This window comes from Rutidosis leptorrhynchoides, chromosome 3, assembly GCF_046630445.1.
Source record: "Rutidosis leptorrhynchoides isolate AG116_Rl617_1_P2 chromosome 3, CSIRO_AGI_Rlap_v1, whole genome shotgun sequence".
Taxonomy (NCBI): Eukaryota; Viridiplantae; Streptophyta; class Magnoliopsida; order Asterales; family Asteraceae; genus Rutidosis; species Rutidosis leptorrhynchoides.
This window is the reverse complement of record NC_092335.1, coordinates 672037753-672049377: the sequence shown is the minus strand read 5'-3', so window position 1 is coordinate 672049377 and position 11625 is coordinate 672037753.

Genomic DNA, 11625 nt, shown 5'->3' with positions numbered 1-11625 from the left:
TATCAAAGTATGTTCAAAATATATTTACAACACTTTTAATATATTTTGATGTTTTAAGTTTATTAAGTCAGCTGTCCTCGTTAGTAACCTACAACTAGTTGTCCACAGTTAGATGTACAGAAATAAATCGATAAATATTATCTTGAATCAATCCACGACCCAGTGTATACGTATCTCAGTATTGATCACAACTCAAACTATATAAATTTTGGAATCAACCTCAACCCTGTATAGCTAACTCCAACATTCACATATAGAGTGTCTATGGTTGTTCCGAAATATATATAGATGTGTCGACATGATAGGTCGAAACATTGTATACGTGTCTATGGTATCTCAAGATTACATAATATACAATACAAGTTGATTAAGTTATGGTTGGAATAGATTTGTTACCAATTTTCACGTAGCTAAAATGAGAAAAATTATCCAATCTTGTTTTACCCATAACTTCTTCATTTTAAATCCGTTTTGAGTGAATCAAATTGCTATGGTTTCATATTGAACTTTATTTTATGAATCTAAACAGAAAAGTATAGGTTTATAGTCGGAAAAATAAGTTACAAGTCGTTTTTTGTAAAGGTAGTCATTTCAGTCGAAAGAACGACGTCTAGATGACCATTTTAGAAAACATACTTCCACTTTGAGTTTAATCATAATTTTTGGATATAGTTTCATGTTCATAATAAAAATCATTTTCTCAGAATAACAACTTTTAAATCAAAGTTTATCATAGTTTTTAATTAACTAACCCAAAACAGCCCGCGGTGTTACTACGACGGCGTAAATCCGGTTTTACGGTGTTTTTCGTGTTTCCAGGTTTTAAATCATTAAGTTAGCATATCATATAGATATAGAACATGTGTTTAGTTGATTTTAAAAGTCAAGTTAGAAGGATTAACTTTTGTTTGCGAACAAGTTTAGAATTAACTAAACTATGTTCTAGTGATTACAAGTTTAAACCTTCGAATAAGATAGCTTTATATGTATGAATCGAATGATGTTATGAACATCATTACTACCTTAAGTTCCTTGGATAAACCTACTGGAAAAGAGAAAAATGGATCTAGCTTCAATGGATCCTTGGATGGCTCGAAGTTCTTGAAGCAGAATCATGACACGAAAACAAGTTCAAGTAAGATCATCACTTGAAATAAGATTGTTATAGTTATAGAAATTGAACCAAAGTTTGAATATGATTATTACCTTGTATTAGAATGATAACCTACTGTAAGAAACAAAGATTTCTTGAGGTTGGATGATCACCTTACAAGATTGGAAGTGAGCTAGCAAACTTGAAAGTATTCTTGATTTTATGAAACTAGAACTTTTGGAATTTATGAAGAACACTTAGAACTTGAAGATAGAACTTGAGAGAGATCAATTAGATGAAGAAAATTGAAGAATGAAAGTGTTTGTAGGTGTTTTTGGTCGTTGGTGTATGGATTAGATATAAAGGATATGTAATTTTGTTTTCATGTAAATAAGTCATGAATGATTACTCATATTTTTGTAATTTTATGAGATATTTCATGCTAGTTGCCAAATGATGGTTCCCACATGTGTTAGGTGACTCACATGGGCTGCTAAGAGCTGATCATTGGAGTGTATATACCAATAGTACATACATCTAAAAGCTGTGTATTGTACGAGTACGAATACGGGTGCATACGAGTAGAATTGTTGATGAAACTGAACGAGGATGTAATTGTAAGCATTTTTGTTAAGTAGAAGTATTTTGATAAGTGTATTGAAGTCTTTCAAAAGTGTATAAATACATATTAAAAAACTACATGTATATACATTTTAACTGAGTCGTTAAGTCATCGTTAGTCGTTACATGTAAGTGTTGTTTTGAAACCTTTAGGTTAACGATCTTGTTAAATGTTGTTAACCCAATGTTTATAATATCAAATGAGATTTTAAATTATTATATTATCATGATATTATCATGTATGAATATCTCTTAATATGATATATATACATTAAATGTCTTTACAACGATAATCGTTACATATATGTCTCGTTTAAAAATCATTAAGTTAGTAGTCTTGTTTTTACATATGTAGTTCATTGTTAATATACTTAATGATATGTTTACTTATCATAGTATCATGTTAACTATATATATATCCATATATATGTCATCATATAGTTTTTACAAGTTTTAACGTTCGTGAATCACCGGTCAACTTGGGTGGTCAATTGTCTATATGAAACATATTTCAATTAATCAAGTCTTAACAAGTTTGATTGCTTAACATGTTGGAAACATTTAATCATGTAAATATCAATCTCAATTAATATATATAAACATGGAAAAGTTCGGGTCACTACAGTACCTACCCGTTAAATAAATTTCGTCCCGAAATTTTAAGCTGTTGAAGGTGTTGACGAATCTTCTGGAAATAGATGCGGGTATTTCTTCTTCATCTGATCTTCACGCTCCCAGGTGAACTCGGGTCCTCTACGAGCATTCCATCGAACCTTAACAATTGGTATCTTGTTTTGCTTAAGTCTTTTAACCTCACGATCCATTATTTCGACGGGTTCTTCGATGAATTGAAGTTTTTCGTTGATTTGGATTTCATCTAACGGAATAGTGAGATCTTCTTTAGCAAAACATTTCTTCAAATTCGAGACGTGGAAAGTGTTATGTACAGCAGCGAGTTGTTGAGGTAACTCTAGTCGGTAAGCTACTGGTCCGACACGATCAATAATCTTGAATGGTCCAATATACCTTGGATTTAATTTCCCTCGTTTACCAAATCGAACAACGCCTTTCCAAGGTGCAACTTTAAGCATGACCATCTCTCCAATTTCAAATTCTATATCTTTTCTTTTAATGTCAGCGTAGCTCTTTTGTCGACTTTGGGCGGTTTTCAACCGTTGTTGAATTTGGATGATCTTCTCGGTAGTTTCTTGTATAATCTCCGGACCCGTAATCTGTCTATCCCCCACTTCACTCCAACAAATCGGAGACCTGCACTTTCTACCATAAAGTGCTTCAAACGGCGCCATCTCAATGCTTGAATGGTAGCTGTTGTTGTAGGAAAATTCTGCTAACGGTAGATGTCGATCCCAACTGTTTCCGAAATCAATAACACATGCTCGTAGCATGTCTTCAAGCGTTTGTATTGTCCTTTCGCTCTGCCCATCAGTTTGTGGATGATAGGCAGTACTCATGTCTAGACGAGTTCCTAATGCTTGCTGTAATGTCTGCCAGAATCTTGAAATAAATCTGCCATCCCTATCAGAGATAATAGAGATTGGTATTCCATGTCTGGAGACGACTTCCTTCAAATACAGACGTGCTAACTTCTCCATCTTGTCATCTTCTCTTATTGGTAGGAAGTGTGCTGATTTGGTGAGACGATCAACTATTACCCAAATAGTATCAAAACCACTTGCAGTCCTTGGCAATTTAGTGATGAAATCCATGGTAATGTTTTCCCATTTCCATTCCGGGATTTCGGGTTGTTGAAGTAGACCTGATGGTTTCTGATGCTCAGCTTTGACCTTAGAACACGTCAAACATTCTCCTACGTATTTAGCAACATCGGCTTTCATACCCGGCCACCAAAAATGTTTCTTGAGATCCTTGTACATCTTCCCCGTTCCAGGATGTATTGAGTATCTGGTTTTATGAGCTTCTCTAAGTACCATTTCTCTCATATCTCCAAATTTTGGTACCCAAATCCTTTCAGCCCTATACCGGGTTCCGTCTTCCCGAATATTAAGATGCTTCTCCGATCCTTTGGGTATTTCATCCTTTAAATTTCCCTCTTTTAAAACTCCTTGTTGCGCCTCCTTTATTTGAGTAGTAAGGTTATTATGAATCATTATATTCATAGATTTTACTCGAATGGGTTCTCTGTCCTTCCTGCTCAAGGCATCGGCTACCACATTTGCCTTCCCCGGGTGGTAACGAATCTCAAAGTTGTAATCATTCAATAATTCAATCCACCTACGCTGCCTCATATTCAGTTGTTTCTGATTAAATATGTGTTGAAGACTTTTGTGGTCGGTATATATAATACTTTTGACCCCATATAAGTAGTGCCTCCAAGTCTTTAATGCAAAAACAACCGCGCCTAATTCCAAATCATGCGTCGTATAATTTTGTTCGTGAATCTTCAATTGTCTAGACGCATAAGCAATCACCTTCGTTCGTTGCATTAATACACAACCGAGACCTTGCTTTGATGCGTCACAATAAATCACAAAATCATCATTCCCTTCAGGCAATGACAATATAGGTGCCGTAGTTAGCTTTTTCTTCAATAACTGAAACGCTTTCTCTTGTTCATCATTCCATTCAAATTTCTTCCCTTTACGCGTTAATGCAGTCAAGGGTTTTGCTATTCTGGAAAAGTCTTGGATGAACCTTCTGTAGTAACCAGCTAGTCCTAAAAACTGGCGTATGTGTTTCGGAGTTTTCGGGATTTCCCACTTTTCAACAGTTTCTATCTTTGCCGGATCCACCTTAATACCTTCTTTGTTCACTATGTGACCGAGGAATTGCACTTCTTCCAACCAAAATGCACACTTTGAAAACTTAGCGTACAATTCTTCCTTCCTCAATACTTCTAACACCTTTCTCAAATGTTCACCGTGTTCTTGGTCATTCTTTGAGTAAATAAGTATGTCATCAATGAAAACAATGACAAACTTGTCAAGGTATGGTCCACACACTCGGTTCATAAGGTTCATGAACACAGCTGGTGCATTAGTTAAACCAAACGGCATGACCATAAACTCGTAATGACCGTAACGTGTTCTGAAAGCAGTCTTTGGAATATCATCTTCTTTCACCCGCATTTGATGATACCCGGAACGTAAGTCAATCTTTGAATAAACAGACGAGCCTTGTAGTTGATCAAATAAGTCGTCGATTCTCGGTAGTGGGTAGCGGTTCTTGATGGTAAGTTTGTTCAACTCTCGGTAGTCGATACACAACCTGAATGTACCATCTTTCTTCTTGACAAACAAAACAGGAGCTCCCCACGGTGATGTGCTTGGTCGAATGAAACCACGCTCTAAAAGTTCTTGTAATTGGCTTTGCAGTTCTTTCATCTCGCTGGGTGCGAGTCTGTAAGGAGCACGAGCTATTGGTGCAGCTCCTGGTACAAGATCTATTTGAAATTTAACGGATCGATGTGGGGGTAATCCCGGTAATTCTTTCAGAAATACATCGGGAAATTCTTTTGCAATGGGAACATCATTGATGCTCTTTTCTTCAGTTTGTACTTTCTCGACGTGTGCTAGAACAGCATAGAAACCTTTTCTTATTAGTTTTTGTGCCTTCAAATTACTAATAAGATGTAGCTTCGTGTTGCCCTTTTCTCCGTACACCATTAAGGGTTTTCCTTTTTCTCGTATAATGCGAATTGCATTTTTGTAACAAACGATATCTGCTTTCACTTCTTTCAACCAGTCCATACCGATTATCACATCAAAACTTCCTAACTCTACTGGTATCAAATCAATCTTAAATGTTTCGCTAACCAGTTTAATTTCTCGATTCAGACATATATTATCTACTGAAATTAATTTACCATTTGCTAATTCGAGTAAAAATTTACTATCCAAAGGCGTCAATGGACAACTTAATTTAGCACAAAAATCTCTACTCATATAGCTTCTATCCGCACCCGAATCAAATAAAACGTAAGCAGATTTATTGTCAATAAGAAACGTACCCGTAACAAGCTCCGGGTCTTCCTGTGCCTCTGCCGCATTAATATTGAAAACTCTTCAGCGGCCTTGTCCATTCGTGTTCTCCTGGTTAGGGCAATTTCTAATAATGTGGCCCGGTTTTCCACATTTATAACAAACTACATTCGCATAACTTGCTCTGACACTACTTGCTCCGCCATTACTCGTTCCGACACCATTTGTTCCTTTCGTTCTATTAACCCCTGGTCCGTAGACCTCACACTTCGCCGCGCTATGACCATTTCTTTTACACTTGTTGCAAAATTTGGTGCAGAACCCCGAGTGATTCTTTTCACACCTTTGGCATAGCTGCTTCTGATTGTTGTTGTTGTTGCGGTTATTATTGTTGTTGGGATGATTGTTGTAGTTGCTGTTGTTGTTGTTGTTGTTGTTGTTGGGCCGTTTGTTGTAGTTGCAATTGATGTTGCGATTGTTGGGATAATTGTTGCGATTATTGTTGTAATTGCTGTTGTTGTTGTATTGGTGATTCTTATCACCGTTTTCCTCCCACTTTCTTTTGACTTGCTTCACATTGGCCTCTTCAGCAGTCTGTTCTTTAATTCTTTCTTCAATTTGGTTCACGAGTTTGTGAGCCATTCTACATGCCTGTTGTATGGAGGCGGGCTCGTGTGAACTTATATCTTCTTGGATTCTTTCCGGTAATCCTTTCACAAACGCGTCGATCTTCTCTTCCTCATCTTCGAATGCTCCCGGACACAATAGGCACAATTCTGTGAATCGTCTTTCGTACGTGGTAATATCAAATCCTTGGGTTCGTAACCCTCTAAGTTCTGTCTTGAGCTTATTGACCTCGGTTCTGGGACGGTACTTCTCGTTCATCAAGTGCTTGAATGCTGACCACGGTAGTGCGTACGCATCGTCTTGTCCCACTTGCTCTAGATAGGTATTCCACCATGTTAACGTAGAACCTGTGAAGGTATGCGTAGCGTACTTTACTTTGTCCTCTTCAGTACACTTACTTATGGCAAACACCGATTCGACCTTCTCGGTCCACCGTTTCAATCCGATCGGTCCTTCGGTTCCATCAAATTCCAAAGGTTTGCAGGCAGTGAATTCTTTGTAGGTGCATCCTACACGATTTCCTGTACTGCTAGATCCAAGGTTATTGTTGGTATGTAGTGCAGCCTGTACTGTGGCTATGTTTGAAGCTAGAAAAGTACGGAATTCCTCTTCATTCATATTCACGGTGTGTCGAGTAGTCGGTGCCATTTCCTTCAAAATAGTTAAATGGAACAAGTTAATCATACAGAATATTAAGAGTAGTTAATAGTATTTCGTAGAATAATATGAACTCATTTATAAAAGCTTTTTCTTCATATTAGCGTTTTATAAGTTTAAATTCGGGTAGTACCTACCCGTTAAGTTCATACTTAGTAGCTAATATACAATTCAACTACTACAATTCTATATGAAAAACTGATTATAATAATATTTCGCATTCAAACTTTTATACAATATTTTACAAACTTACAATACCGCTTATTTTACATAAAGCATGAAATATAGCACACAATAACTTTGATACAAGATAGTTGTGAAGATAATTCTAGCTAGTACACAAGTCGTTCAGCAAAGGCAATAAAGACACGTAATTCATACGTCCAGAAACAAGTCATGCATTCTGGTTTTACTAGGACTACTTCCCATCCTTGGTCTTGTGCAACATAACCGTTATGGCCGTTGATAAGACAGCGTGTTGTAACGTCGTCAAAGGGACGAGGGTTACGTAATGTCCAACAGTCCCGTAATAATCTAAAAACCTCATTTCTTACCCCAATTACCGACTCCGTCACTTGTGGAAACGTTTTGTTTAATAGTTGTAGCCCGATGTTCTTGTTCTCACTTTGGTGAGAAGCGAACATTACTAATCCGTAAGCATAACATGCTTCTTTATGTTGCATGTTAGCCGCTTTTTCTAAATCACGAAGTCCAATATTCGGATATATTGAGTCAAAATAATTTCTTAACCCGTTGCGTAAAATAGCATTTGGGTTCCCCGCAATATATGCGTCAAAGTAAACACATCGTAACTTATGGATTTCCCAATGTGATATTCCCCATCTTCCGAACGAAAGCCTTTTATAAACCAAGGCATTCTTGGAACGTTCTTCGAATGTATTACAAACTGATCTCGCCTTAAATAGTTGTGCCGAGGAATTCTGACCGACTCTAGACAAGATTTCATCAATCATGTCTCCGGGTAGGTCTCTTAAAATATTGGGTTGTCTATCCATTTTGTGTTTTTAAACTGTAAAATAGACAAGAGTTAGATTCATAAAAAAAATACTTATTAATACAAGCAATTTTTACATATATCATAAAGCATAAGAACACTATATTACATATATTACACCACACGAATACAACTATCTTATTCCGACTCGCTCGTTTCTTCTTCTTCAGTTTTGGTTCGTTTTGCCAAGTTTCTAGGGATATATGATGTTCCCCTAATACGAGCCGTCGTTGTCCACATTGGTTTAGAAAAACCTGGTGGTTTAGAGGTTCCCGGGTCATTGTTACAACTTAAGGACTTCGGGCGTTGACGATACATATAAAGTTCATCGGGGTTGGAATTAGATTTCTCTATTTTTATGCCCTTTCCCTTATTATTTTCTTTTGCCTTTTTAAATTCAGTTGGGGTAATTTCTATAACATCATCGGAATTCTCGTCGGAATCCGATTCATCGGAGAATTGGTAATCCTCCCAATATTTTGCTTCCTTGGCGGAAACACCATTGACCATAATTAACCTTGGTCGGTTGGTTGAGGATTTTCTTTTACTTAACCGTTTTATTATTTCCCCCACCGGTTCTATTTCTTCATCCGGTTCCGATTCTTCTTCCGGTTCCGACTCTTCTTCCGGTTCCTCTTCGGGAACTTGTGAATCAGTCCACGAATCATTCCAATTTACATTTGACTCTTCATTATTATTAGGTGAGTCAATGGGACTTGTTCTAGAGGTAGACATCTATCACATAATATCAAACGCGTTAAGAGATTATTATATCACATAATATTCATATGTTAAAAATATATAGTTTCCAACAAAATTTGTTAAGCAATCATTTTTCAAGTAAACACGGTCGAAGTCCAGACTCACTAATGCATCCTAACAAACTCGATAAGATACACTAATGAAAAATTCTGGTTCTCTAAGACCAACGCTCGGATACCAACTGAAATGTCCCGTTCTTATTGATTAAAAACGTTCCATATTAATTGATTTCGTTGCGAGGTTTTGACCTCTATATGAGACGTTTTTCAAAGACTGCATTCATTTTTAAAACAAACCATAACCTTTATTTCATAAATAAAGGTTTAAAAAGCTTTACGTAGATTATCAAATAATGATAATCTAAAATATCCTATTTACACACGACCATTACATAATGGTTTACAATACAAATATGTTACATCGAAATCAGTTTCTTGAATGTAGTTTTTACACAATATCATACAAACATGGACTCCAAATCTTGTCCTTATTTTAGTATGCAACAACGGAAGCTCTTAATATTCACCTGAGAATAAACATGCTTTAAACGTCAACAAAAATGTTGGTGAGTTATAGGTTTAACCTATATATATCAAATCGTAACAATAGACCACAAGATTTCATATTTCAATACACATCCCATACATAGAGATAAAAATCATTCATATGGTGAACACCTGGTAACCGACATTAACAAGATGCATATATAAGAATATCCCCATCATTCCGGGACACCCTTCGGATATGATATAAATTTCGAAGTACTAAAGCATCCGGTACTTTGGATGGGGTTTGTTAGGCCCAATAGATCTATCTTTAGGATTCGCGTCAATTAGGGTGTCTGTTCCCTAATTCTTAGATTACCAGACTTAATAAAAAGGGGCATATTCGATTTCGATAATTCAACCATAGAATGTAGTTTCACGTACTTGTGTCTATTTTGTAAATCATTTATAAAACCTGCATGTATTCTCATCCCAAAAATATTAGATTTTAAAAGTGGGACTATAACTCACTTTCACAGATTTTTACTTCGTCGGGAAGTAAGACTTGGCCACTGGTTGATTCACGAACCTATAACAATATATACATATATATCAAAGTATGTTCAAAATATATTTACAACACTTTTAATATATTTTGATGTTTTAAGTTTATTAAGTCATCTGTCCTCGTTAGTAACCTACAACTAGTTGTCCACAGTTAGATGTACAGAAATAAATCGATAAATATTATCTTGAATCAATCCACGACCCAGTGTATACGTATCTCAGTATTGATCACAACTCAAACTATATAAATTTTGGAATCAACCTCAACCCTGTATAGCTAACTCCAACATTCACATATAGAGTGTCTATGGTTGTTCCGAAATATATATAGATGTGTCGACATGATAGGTCGAAACATTGTATACGTGTCTATGGTATCTCAAGATTACATAATATACAATACAAGTTGATTAAGTTATGGTTGGAATAGATTTGTTACCAATTTTCACGTAGCTAAAATGAGAAAAATTATCCAATCTTGTTTTACCCATAACTTCTTCATTTTAAATCCGTTTTGAGTGAATCAAATTGCTATGGTTTCATATCGAACTCTATTTTATGAATCTATTTCATAGTGAATCAAATTACTATTATTACTATTATTATTAGTATTAAGTATTATGTATTATTATCAAAAGTATCATTTTCATTATCATTATTATTAAATTTATCTTTTATTAAAGACCACTATTATTATTAAAAGTACCATTCCTATTAAAATTATTATTTTGTTATCATTAAAAATTATTATTTTCTTTACTAAAATTTTAATTATTAAAAAGTAACATTTTTAATATAATTATTACTATTATTAATATCATTATTAGAATTGTTATCCTTAACTTAGTATTATCACAATTATAAATTATTGCAAACCTAAGATATTTATATAACAATATATTTATGTATACTAATATTACATAATATTATGTTTTGACTAATAGAATATTATTTATATTAATATAACGTTAACTAAATCCTATATATCAAATAAGCATTATGATATATTATAAGTATTAACAAAATTATATATGAATATAAATCTATATATATAACTAAATATATAGAAAGTAGTTCGATTACCAGTATATGTGTGTTAATATATATAAATGATATAGGTTCGTGAATCCGAGGCCAACCCTACACTTGTTCAATGATGTTATATGTATTTTTACTACAAAATACATTAGGTGAGTATATAGTCCCTTTTAAACTCTAAATATTTTGGGATGAGAATACATGCATTTTATGATTTACGTTATGGACACAAGTGATCAAAATAAATTCTATGTTGAGTTGTACCATGGCATATTTCTTTATACTTGGTGGCTATTATTTACATGAGAAATGTAAACGCGAATCCTGTTGATAGATCTATCGGGCCTGACAACCCCAACCTGGCTGGACGACCAGTTTTCAACGGTTGCACAGTACTTCGTTTCTGTATACTACATTTGGTACGGTGTAGCGATTATTTAAGGATATGTTGCGATGATTTAAATGTTAAGTATGGTTACCAAGTGCTCAACTACTTTTACATACACTTGCGAGTGTATTATGTTTAATTATATGAAATCTTGTGGTCCATAGTTATAACGCTGTTAGTATCAAACCTATATCTCACTAACTTTATGTTGACGTTTTAAAGCATGTTATTCTCAGGTACGAATTAAGTCTTCCGCTGTGCATTTGCTCATATTAAGGACATTACTTGGAGTCGATCGTCGCAATGGAACCAAATGTTGATTCGTCCAGGTGGATAAGGACGGGTCTTTACAGTTGGTATCAGAGCGGTGGTCTTAGCGAACCAGGTCTTGCATTAGTGTGTCTGACTAATAG